Below are 5,384 nucleotides of genomic sequence, written 5' to 3'. Positions count from 1 at the left end.
ACGGACAACCCGTGGAACTCCTTGCCAGAGGATGTTTTGAAGACCAGAATGGGGGATTTAATTATTCCCTTTTCTGTTTATTCCAAGAAAGAAAGAACGAAAGGAAGAAATATCCTTACTTCCTGGTACAGGAAAACAACATAAGTACAAATGGATACATAAAATAATGGTATTAAAATAGTAATTTTCAGTGAAACGTGGCAAAACGTGGGGGGAAATATACAGTTCCATAGGGTGGTATAGGCGAGTGCTGTGTGAAAGACCTACACTTTTGACTCTGATTGAGACATATGGCTATCCACATTTAAGAGAAAAAACTCAGTTCTGACCGATTTTTGTACAAGGAGACCATTAGATCCTTTGTGTTAACATAACAGAAGGTGAAAGGAACCGGCTCTGTGCGGGGTGTGCGCTAAAGTAATGGCAAAGGAGCCCCCTGCCGGTGAAAAGTGTAAATACACATCGTCGTTGCCCACGGCCTGCACTAGCCAACCTGGAGAAGCCTCGGTCCGTGGTGGGCCAATGAGCCATGGACTGCTTCAGTGTCTGGAGCAGATTCTGGTGGGCCACTCACAGGGCTGGAGCAGCCCCTTGCTCACAGAAGGGAGGGAGCTGCTCCAGCCTCCACCAGCCAACCAGTTACGCATTCACTTCCCTACAGGGAACTTCTTGCCCCTTCAGAAGCAGCAATGGAGCCAGACTCCTGTTGAGAGCAATAGCAAAGGCTGCCATAGGATGTAACCAGACTACCTTGGCCTGCCCCACCGGTCCTAGTGGAGGGTTGCCTCATTAGGAAGGCAGGATAAGGGAGGCCCTCAAGGGAGCGAGGTGGGGTGGGTTCTGGATTGTCCAAGGGAAAGGGGCATTGAGCAAGGGATCCTAGGATTGTGGATTTGAGCCCCGCCCACCCAGGGAGCGACAACACTTCCTGCCCAATTAGGAAGGCCAGATAAGGGACACCGTGAAGGTATTCTGAGGGCTGAAGAAGAGGGCACAGGAAGAGAGGTGCCCTAGTGCACAATTCTTCCCAGAAATGGGACGGACACTTTTTTCATTATTATCTTTGGGAAAACTCAGCTCTAAGTCCGGAGAGACGTTTCCGCGTCCTGTCCCGAAACGCAAAACCATTGTCCAGGGGCTCAGTGCGGCTGTATTAACGCCTCACGTGTGGGGCACGGAGATCGCATGTCACAGCCGGGGAACCCAACGAGCAGAAGTCAGGGAGGCCGGTGGAAATTGAAACACTCCCCTTCCCTTCCCCCAGACCAGAGCCTCCATCGCAAACCTCTTCCTACAAGCCCAGCCCAGATTTACCCGAATCCAGCCTATTTCCGGAACCTGTGCGGAGTCACTCCCCCCGCGCCGCCTCTCCGCTAGCCTCGAACAACTTCCCTCCGCTGTAGCTTCCTGCAGAGACGTGGAGTGGGTCCCGCTTCGCAGCCGGCTCCGAGAGGCTCAGAGCTGGTGCGGGCGGCGACACCATGCGGACGCGCTGGGCGCTCACCCTTTGGCTGTTCCATCTCCTGAGTGAGCGCGGCGGGAGCTTTGGGCTGTTCGGGGTCAGGCTGCAATGGCCCCTGAGGCTCGTTCTTTTCCTCACCCTCCTACTCACCTTCACTCTGCCCCCGACCCCGACCGGGGCCGCTAATCCTCCTCCTAGCGGCGAGCGCGAATTGCGACCTGAGCCGTGAACCCGAGCCCTGCCCCTACTTCTAAACCCAACCGGGTCCGATTCCCTTTCCAGCGAGCAGCCTCGATCCGCAGGTTCCTTTCTCCCCTCAGTGCGCCTCGCTCCGCGCCCAGGGCCAGGCGCAGCTGGGATCTGTCCTTACCGGAGACTCTCTTCTTGCAGGGGCTGGGCTGGGGGACTCGGTCGAGCCCCGCGAACTCCAAGTGCCTGGAGTAGAAGGAGCCTCGGTGACACTCTCCTGCCGGTACCGCACGGACTATACTGGCGGGGTCTATCTCTACTGGTACCGGCAGCACCCGAACCGGGCCCCGCAGTACCTGCTCTGGCGAGAAGCCAGGTCCTTCAGCCAGCTCAGCGACACGTCAGAGTTCGCCAAGGGCAGGTTCGAATCACAGGCGGATGGGAACTCCACAGCGTTAACCATCACTGCGCTGGAGCTGGCGGACACCGCGGTGTATTTCTGCGCCCTGCAGCGCGCACAGTGACTGAGCCGCGTAGCAGCGCCGCACAAAAACTTTCCCTTCCTTGATGCAGGGGAAACTCGGCAGGATGAGGCCGGAAACAGCGAACCCGGGGAGAATTGTTGGACTGTAACAATTTGCTCCTTTGCTGGCAAGGCGCTGGTGCCAAACTAACCCTCCTTCGTCAAACCAAATGTTTGTAGTATCAACGTTGAGTCAGAAAATGGGCGTGATGTTAGTCTGTTATGATCCCAGAATTTTGTTTTATTGTCATACGCCAGGACAGTTTGCACTGAAAAGAAAACCTGGAGTAAAAACACCTTTAACAAAAAAGGTCTGTTGCAATCTTGACCTTCAATTATTGAAATGAAAAGTGTCTATTTCTGTGTGGGCGTGGTAGATTTAGATGATCGGTGGCCAGTCTGCGATAGTCACAAACTATAAAGCACCTTCTGGAAACCGTAATCCTAAAGCTAACTCTGTACCCGAACCCTAAATTTAAATCCAAAATCGAAGGGCACATTCCAGTCATTTGGATATGTCTGCACAGCAAAGTTATTTCTGGATACCAGATATATCCCAAAATAGTTTCACGGTGTCCTTTGAACTCATCCGCCCGCTATTTTGAAATGTAACAGATGCGCTATTTTGGCATCCCTGTAAACCTCATTTTTAGGCTTAGACTACAAGTTTTTGCCCAAAAAAGGTACACAAAATGTGCTCTGCATTTTTTGAACCTTTTTGGATTAGTTTGTCAGAAGAGATTTTTCCGACATTTGTCCTGACTAGACTAGGCCAAATGTCAGAAAAAGAACCTCTTTCAAAACCCCCTTTCTTCCTTGAGGAATACAGGGGCTTCCAAGGCTACATTTACACTGCACGGTTTCTGGGAAAGAAGGCTTTTGCAGAGGAGTTCTTACACAAAAATGTCTTGTGCAAAAACACACCCACACCTCAAAGCACATTGCAAAAGCTATGCACTTTCGTGCAAGAGAGCATCCACACTACATGGATGCTCTTGCACAAAAAAACCCTCAGGAGTGTCCATGCTTGAGTTTTTGCAATAGCTGTAGCAAAAGGTAGTTATGCCTCATAGAAGGAGGTTTACCTACACCAGCAAAAGCCCTCTGTTCTGCCGTTTTACTGCTGTTTTACTTGTGCAAAAATGCATTTGAGGTGTGGATGCTTTGTAGGTTTTTGCGTAAAAACCTTGCTGTGTAGACATAGCCAAAGAGCGCATTTGTTCTTCTGAAAAAAAGTGGAAGAGCAAACTCTTTCCCTGGACAGGGCTGGTTTTTTCAGGATACAGCCAGTATCCTGAACCTCCCTCCCTCCCTCCCTCCACTGTCTAGCCCTCCCTCTTAGGAGGAGTAAGGGATGGCTTGAAATAGTGCTTTATTTCAAAATTTGGCACTGTGTAAACACTGCCAAATTACAAATAAGCTATTTCAAAATAGACTCATATAATGAATGAATGAGAAGACCAGGAAAGAAGAAATTTATGCAACAGCGCCACCTTGCTACGAATCTTCATAACAACACTACCTACGTTCAGAACTGCCTCCTTCTCTGATCGTTTGATGCTTAAATGCCTCTCTCTGGGATCTTATTGGTTGCTGCTCTTTGGCTCTGATGCTGGTGTTGAATTGAGAAGCTCTCTTGTCAGGATAACGTAAGTTTAAGCATAAACAGAGCTCACCGTCTTCTTTCTCCCTTTCCTCCTTCCCCCTCCAAAAAAGATGAAGTAAGCCATATTGATATGAAGGATATTTTGATTTGTCATAATTTCGATCTCCATTCTCTGTGCATATTCTTGTGAATTATTCCTCTCACCTGGTGTTGGAAGATACTGTATTGTGAGAAAAAAGGAGCAATTTGTGCAATGCAATGACATTTAAGGAGTTAAAGGAATGGAAATAAAATCTATCCCCTATCTCTCTCTCTCTCTCTCTCTCTCTCTCTCTCTCCACACACCCCCTCTATATCTATCTAATCTATCTATCTATCTATCAATCATATTTTCTTCTTCACTTTTATGTCTTCAGTGCCTGATTATATTTAGCTCACTGGGGTAGATGTTATTAACACGTTTCCAGTGGCGCAACCTGCGGGTAGAATCTGCCTTCTTGACTTCTGCCTTTTCTCAGGGAAACTTGGCCCTCTCCATGGGACGCCCCTTCCCCGCCGCTGCTCAGAAAAGGTGGCTTCCGGTCTCCTTTTCTCCTTGGGCAGGCGCTGAGACTGACTCTAAAGCCAGCTCTACACTAGGGCGAAAAGCCAACGTGGAGATACGCAACTACAGCTGCAAGACTAACCTAACTGGGGTTGACATTTCCGCGCTGTTCCCACTGTGGGAGGTCTTTGGGAGAACCCCTCCCATCGATTTCTGTTACTCCTGCCAAACCTCTGGAATAATGGGATCGGCGGGGCACCAAGAGAAGCCAAGTCCTTACTAGCCTGAGCCAGCCCAAGACCACGCAGGATAATTTATGAAGTGCCTCCCCTACAAAACTCTCCCCTACCTCATGCAAGGCCGTGGGAGGTAGAGAACAGTAAATGTTTGGGCTCGTCTGGGACTTGAACCCAGGACCTCTCACACCCGAAGCGAGAATCATACCCCTAGACCAACGAGCCAGACAGTCAATGGCTCTCATTTTACCGTATTTCTGCTATGGGGAGCCCAATCGTTTTTGTTGGACTAAATGTCTCTTGTTATCACGTGTGTGTTATCCCACCAAGTAAAGGTAGAGATTTGTTCTTTTCCTTCCTCTTCCTCTTCGCATTGTCTCAGAACTGGAGCCTCGCAGCCAGATCTAGCAAACGCACTGAAATGTTTCATTCCCTCTCACGTCATGGGGCTTGTCTCCCTACCTTTGAGGCTGTCCACTGATATAATCGCAATACACGTGACCACCAAGCAGCCGCCTGCGGCAGCCCAGCCGCCCTCCGGCTGCAGAGGATGGCGGGGCCCTTAGATCAGCAACGGCTTGTGATGTGCTCAAATGCCTCCCTTCTTTGACTGTCCCCTTCCCCCCTCCCCTACTTCCTGCCTTCGCAGCTGAGCTGCCAGGCGCCCTTGGCAGATAAGGGGAGAGGCGGGGAGGGGCTGTTTGCTCGGGTTATCTCCCTGCCGCCAGCGCGCGAGGAGGCCGCGGGGCGCCATGGCGGGGCGCAGGTGGCTTTTCCTGCCTCTGCTGTGTGAGTAACCCCGCGCACGGCCTGTTTTCGGGCCC

At 50.7% G+C, this 5,384-nt stretch overlaps 1 non-coding gene across 1 annotated transcript; it reads right to left on the bottom strand.

Moving 5' to 3' along the window:
• Positions 1–4,713: 4,713 nt before the first annotated feature.
• Positions 4,714–4,785, bottom strand: TRNAP-CGG (transfer RNA proline (anticodon CGG)). The gene has a single exon. It is a non-coding gene; the product is annotated as a tRNA-Pro (tRNA).
• Positions 4,786–5,384: the final 599 nt, after the last annotated feature.

Source organism: Pelodiscus sinensis, chromosome 30 (genome assembly GCF_049634645.1).
Source record: "Pelodiscus sinensis isolate JC-2024 chromosome 30, ASM4963464v1, whole genome shotgun sequence".
Lineage (NCBI taxonomy): Eukaryota > Metazoa > Chordata > Testudines > Trionychidae > Pelodiscus > Pelodiscus sinensis.
The sequence above is the reverse complement of the archived record's forward strand: the minus strand, read 5'-3'. Positions and strand labels throughout refer to the sequence as shown.